Source organism: Uloborus diversus, chromosome 8, assembly GCF_026930045.1.
Source record: "Uloborus diversus isolate 005 chromosome 8, Udiv.v.3.1, whole genome shotgun sequence".
Classification (NCBI taxonomy): domain Eukaryota; kingdom Metazoa; phylum Arthropoda; class Arachnida; order Araneae; family Uloboridae; genus Uloborus; species Uloborus diversus.
The window spans coordinates 126,110,818-126,116,817 of record NC_072738.1 but is presented as its reverse complement, the minus strand read 5'-3'; positions in this window follow the sequence as shown (position 1 = coordinate 126,116,817).

Below are 6,000 nucleotides of genomic sequence, written 5' to 3'. Positions count from 1 at the left end.
GCTTAGTTTATCAGAGCCACACTACAGTCGTACGAAGCGCAGTGTGAGGTGACGAACTCAGTGCTCTTAGCAAAATCCCGTTTTCAGATTGTCTGATTTTAGCGTAGCCATGAGGGAAAAAAGCTGCACTTTTAATTACCTTTTCAAAAAAAAAAAAGAAAGAAAGGAAAAAAAAAATCAAATCTCCCGCAGACGTTAATGTAAAAATTAAATAATTGTTCATTTGGACATGAGCTTCTACCAACAAATTTGGTTTCAAGCAACAATCCGCATTTAAGTTCTAGATCTATATTTGTCTTAAATTATTGACATTTTTGAACTGTTCATTTTGACCGATCGTTGGGGGGGAACATTGTCCTGGGGACCCCCAGGACGATGTTGAAATATGCCGACTCTTAGTCTTAATTTCATGTATTATTTTCCTTAAATCACCGAGCATACTGTCTAGTATTGCTGCAATTAAAGCTGCAAAAAAAAAAAGAAAAAACTAAGAAACAAATTTGAGTGTTTCATTTTTCTTTTTACCTGTTTACATTTTGCCATCATGAAATTTTTCGTCACTAAAATTTGCCGACTTAGGCAATGGCACGGGTCGCCTACCCAGAGAAGCCGGGCCTGGATAGAAGTTACCTTTTTGCAATCCCCAGGCTCTAATATATCCCCATTACAATTTTACTACTTTCATTTTTCATGAAGAACAGGAAAAAAAACTGCATCTTTTTTAACCAATCCTTTTAATACATTTTCATGAAGGATTTCTTTTTACCCCCTCCCCCTCCTTTATAGTCATCATTCATATCTGAAGTTTTCTCCTAATTTTCTTTTTAAATACTTTAATGCAATTTAACTCTTTTAATGCGAAAGGCAAAAAGTCCATGAATTTATTTGTATTACCCGTTATTCATAACAACAGTGAATAAACGCTACTATGAAAGAAGAAAGAAATGTTTGCAAATGTTTAATAACAATTGTTTCTATTTTTTATTGTTAATACAGATATTGTAATTCAATTATAAGTACATTTGGAAAATTTTTACTTATTTCACCATATCGAATTTTTTAGAAAAAATTGAAAAAGAACATTTATCAGATGTGGGACAGGCAGTAATCCACAATGGAACATAGTTTTATCTTCAAGCAAATTTAAATATCCACGGGCAAACAACTTTATTCTCTATCCAAAAGATTTAACTTTTTCTTCTCAATACTCAATGAGCCTTCTACAATTTTACAAAATGTTGAATCATTTCTAAAAAATGAAATTGTAGTCTTTCATAACGAATAATTTTAGTGAAGAGACTAGAAATTTTTGTTCGTCTTAGTCGAGGTTTTCAAATTATTGCACGAGTTATGAGTGATGTTTTTAATGCAAAATATTCGTTTCAGCTGTTATTTCGTACTAAAAGTGGTATCTTTCATATGTGTTGCATTGAAACCAAGCCGAAACCGTGATATGAAACTATGAACATTCTTCAACGAGAAAAGTGAAAAAGTAAATGTCAACAACTATTAAATCTTCTAAGAATTAAAATGAATAGTACTAAAATGTAAAATACATATTTTAATTCTAAAGACTATTTCTGTAAGCTTGTATCGTACTAAAGAGTATGAAATAAACTATGTATATGATTTCTTGATTGCAACACTCAAACATTGAAGTTGATATGTATGTTTATGTTAATTCCAAAGCAGCCAATAAAATTAAAATTGAAAGTTGGAGAGAAGAAATATAGGAGGTATAATAAAAGCTATTCGTACAGAGCTGTATACCGCCTATTTCTTCTCTCAAACTTTTAATTTTAAATTTATTGACTGCTTTAGAATTAACATAAACATGCTTATCAACTTCAATTTTTGGGTGTTGCAATCAAGAAATCATATACATAGTTTATTTCATACTTTTTAGTACGATAGAAGCTTATAGAAATAGTCTTTAGAGTTAAAAAACATTCTTTATTTTTTATTTTAAAGTTTTCTGGTTTAAAAGATTATTTGAGGTGAAAGTTTTTGAATGTTAAAGCATATTTTCTTGTTACCTATCCTTATTTTTTTTAAAAAAAGTACGGTATGGACTTTCATTTTAATATAAATGTATTGCGCATAAAGAAAGAATAATTTCTTTCTCAAGCATTAATATTTTTTCATTATTGCTCGTTTGTATGCTCGAATTTAAAATAAAGCGTAAGTCGGACATCGTCCGCACATCACGTTTCGCCACGTAAAGCGGAGAGACAAACGTTTTCCGAAAAGGGAGAAGCATTCATACATTACGAACGCGTCTAAAGCACATGTCGGTACTCTCACAAAATATCGAGGACGCACTCATCTCGTGGAGACCAATGAACCGCGACTCTTAACTGTACGGACGTCAGATATCTAGCTTCTCGTCACGTTGACGGGTCCGGTACAATACGGCTTGCTGTCATGGCAACGCCGACCAAAAACTGGTTTCAGGGAGAAAAAGCGGAGCTCGCGTGCCGTACGGACGACGTGTGAATGTTGCTTAAATATAGTTCAAATATAGTGAAAAATACCATAACTGAAAAAATATATATACTGAGCACTTTTGGTAATGCATTCAAAAGGACAAAATAACTTTTCTGGGTCAGAAGGGACAAAATTTAAGTATTCCTGTAGTTTTCAATTATTCCAAGAAAATGATTCCACAAACGAGAAAAAGTGCAGCTAAAGTCAGGTAGAGAATATTTTATCCTTATCTAACTTTCTTTCGTAAATTTGAACGTTGAAACATGCATTTTTTTTCTGGGAAAGTTTGGTTTGAAATGACTTGAGCCGCACTTTTCCTCTAATGAGGAGTTATTTTCTTGGAATAATTTAAAACTACGGGAATACTTAAATATTGTTCATTTTGACCCAGAAAAATTGTTTTTGTCCTTTTGAGTGCATTATGAAAAGTGCTTAGTATTTTTTTAAAAATTCGGTTATTTTATTCTTTTTAGTGTAAATGTATTTCAGAAATAGAATAAATAATGATACCGTCAAGAAATTTCACCTCTTTTTTTCATATAAATACTTCATACCAAAAGTAAAAAAAAAACTATTATACGTGTTTAAAACTTAAGTATTTTTCACTAAAAATTAATCCTTGTTCCCCTCCAGGATTTGTTTGGAAGCTAATTTAATTAGAATCATTAAATATTAAAGGTTTACGAAACTAATTTTATATTTCACAACATACAAATTACTCGTGATGAAGATCCCAATATGTGTCTTTACTCAGCCCCGTTTTCGATAGTTGGAATAGATGAGGATAAAAATCCTAAGAAAGCAATGATAGTGGATAAATTTCTTGCTTGCTCCAGAAAAGCTTTGATTCAAAATTTTTATTATGATTACTATTAATATTGTTGTTTTAAAGCAACGAATATTTGCAATAATGGGTTTTATATTTAATCACTTAATGGGGAAATTACATGACATTTGCTGTTTTCCATCCTAACCGGAATAATAATTTTATTTTAGAATCGAATTTTTTGACGTTAAGTTGTACCTTACGATTAAGAAAATCAATTAGTGAAACCCAGAAGTCTCTAAGTTGTCTAGTTGCTGAGATATAAACAAAAGCAGGACTCAGATTTATCCGTGACAATCAGGCCAAATACAATAAAAGTGCTTAAAAAAAGAAAGCTTTTAAAAGCGCCCCCATACACTCGTACATGATTGCTTAAGTTCTGCCTTGAAACTGATTTTTTAAATTTATAGCAACAGTTAATAAAAATTTATAATTACTATTTATTTTCATTGTTTTTGGCAATCATACAAATTTGGAAGCAAAACGCAGGATTATGGCAGACAATGTAAGTTAAGAAATTGTCTTTAAAAGTAACAAACCTGTTGGTACATAATGTGGTACTAGACAGCGCGCAGTGGAAGGACACAACCAAACAAATACATAGTCCAGAATATCTAATCTAGTAGCTACATTGTTGTACTTTCCGGAATCTAATAAAACAATGTTTTACTACCCACATTTTCCTGGCTTCATTGAGCTATAAAAACAGGAGGAATCATTACCGTCACAAGAATCTTGCTAAACGTGCCAACCATAAAAGTTACCGCTACTCATATTAGGATTTTTGTATAGTTGGATGAAACAAATAGAAAGTTATAATACAATAAATGTTCTCTTGAAATATCCATAAACATACAACGCTATCATATTAACTTCTTTCAAAAGTACATCCACATTCTAGAAGGCACTGAAATATGGAATTAATACAGAGATCCCTAAAATGCAACGATTTACCCGTTTTATGAATGGACCCATGCGTGTGTGTGCTAGAGGACATCTGTATTTTCAGAAAAATTTGATAATTGAGATATTATCGATAGATGTTTATTTCGTAAGATAATCTGAGATGCGTTTTTCGAGTGAGATAACATTGCAAGATTCAATTTTAAGGGGCTACAGTATCTCAAAAATGATCAAACGAGCAAAAAAAAAATATATATATATTGCTTATTTCAAAACTAAAAATTATTCCGAACACAGGGAAAAAGTTTCATTGCTTTAGTTCAATTATTCAAAAAATTATAAGTGGCTTTAGGTCATGGCTATGTGCACTTATGCAGAAGAAAAACTTTAAATTGCTTTTCTTGGTGTTCTTTTTTTTATGTGTGTGTGTGTGTGTTTTCATGTCATTAGAATCCCAAAGGATTTTTTTTCTACTAAAGATAACAGCTTTAAAGTAATACTTTTTGCAGTTAGGATAATATATAATATATTTAACAAAACTGGGCATTGGATACGCATTTTATAAATTACTCAAATGTTTAGAGCATGTTATACCTTTAAAAACAAATTTTTAAAAAATGCTGTTTTTTACATGATTAATCACAGAAAATGTTCTAATGCATGTATGAGCAAATGAATGCACAGATCTTTAGATATGATTATTGTGATTGCTTAGCAAAAAACTTTTTTTAAATAAGTGTAAAAACAAAAAAGTGTTAAGGATTTTAAAAAATTGAAATTTTCCTAAATCTTTTAAATTTTTAAAAATGGGGGCAATATTTTAAGATCTTGAAAATAAATTCTAATTGCGATAGTAAGTGTGCATGTTATGGTTTAAAAGAAAAACAAAATTTACATAAATTTAAAAGAAAAATGTTATGAAGGTACTGTGATCCCTTAAAACATAGTTAATGTACTATATAGGAAGAATTCCGACTTAAAGTGGGCCCCAGTTTGGATTTGACATGTTCAAAATTTAAAAAGTTTACCACTTGAATCCTAAATGGATTTAGAGTATAACTTCCTTTTTGTTGTTTTAGATTCAGCTTAACTTAATATTTCGTCATAATTTGAAAGTTCAAAAGTTAATAATTAAGGTGTTAATTCAATCTTTAAATCCCAGTTCGCGAGCGTTGGTTTACTTCGTTCGAAAAGCAAAATATCAGGTGCATGTTCTAACGAATGGTGATCATATGGTTCACTATTTTCTAAGCAAGGACCCCAATCATTTTGTTCCAACTAAACTTTTTTAACTTCCTTGTTGCTCTTCTTCTTATTATTATTATTACTATTATTACTGCTATTATTATTATTAGTATTACTAGTTTGGAGAAAATATAACTTCATGCTTTCATGTACATTATTTACCAAACTTTACGTCATTTAATTTCGTAATTTTTCTAGTACACCCATTTAAAACATAGTCTTGAATTGCATGGATTCTGTTCATTTATCGATTTAAAATTTTTGATATTTTATAATATTTATGGTTTTTAAGTCGCAAGGGCATAAAATTATCCTCGTTCATTTTCAACAAATTCACGAAGTTTAGCTTTTAGGGTCTGGAGGTTGTTGGAATTCCCATGATTTTGCAACAAATAGGGCATTATGACTAATCAAACCATTAAACTGTATTGAATGCGATCGATCACCATACATAATGGAAAATTAAACATTTAAAACTAAATAAATTGTATATAGTGAACACTTCGATTATGGATTATCATTCCGTTTGCAGATTCTAT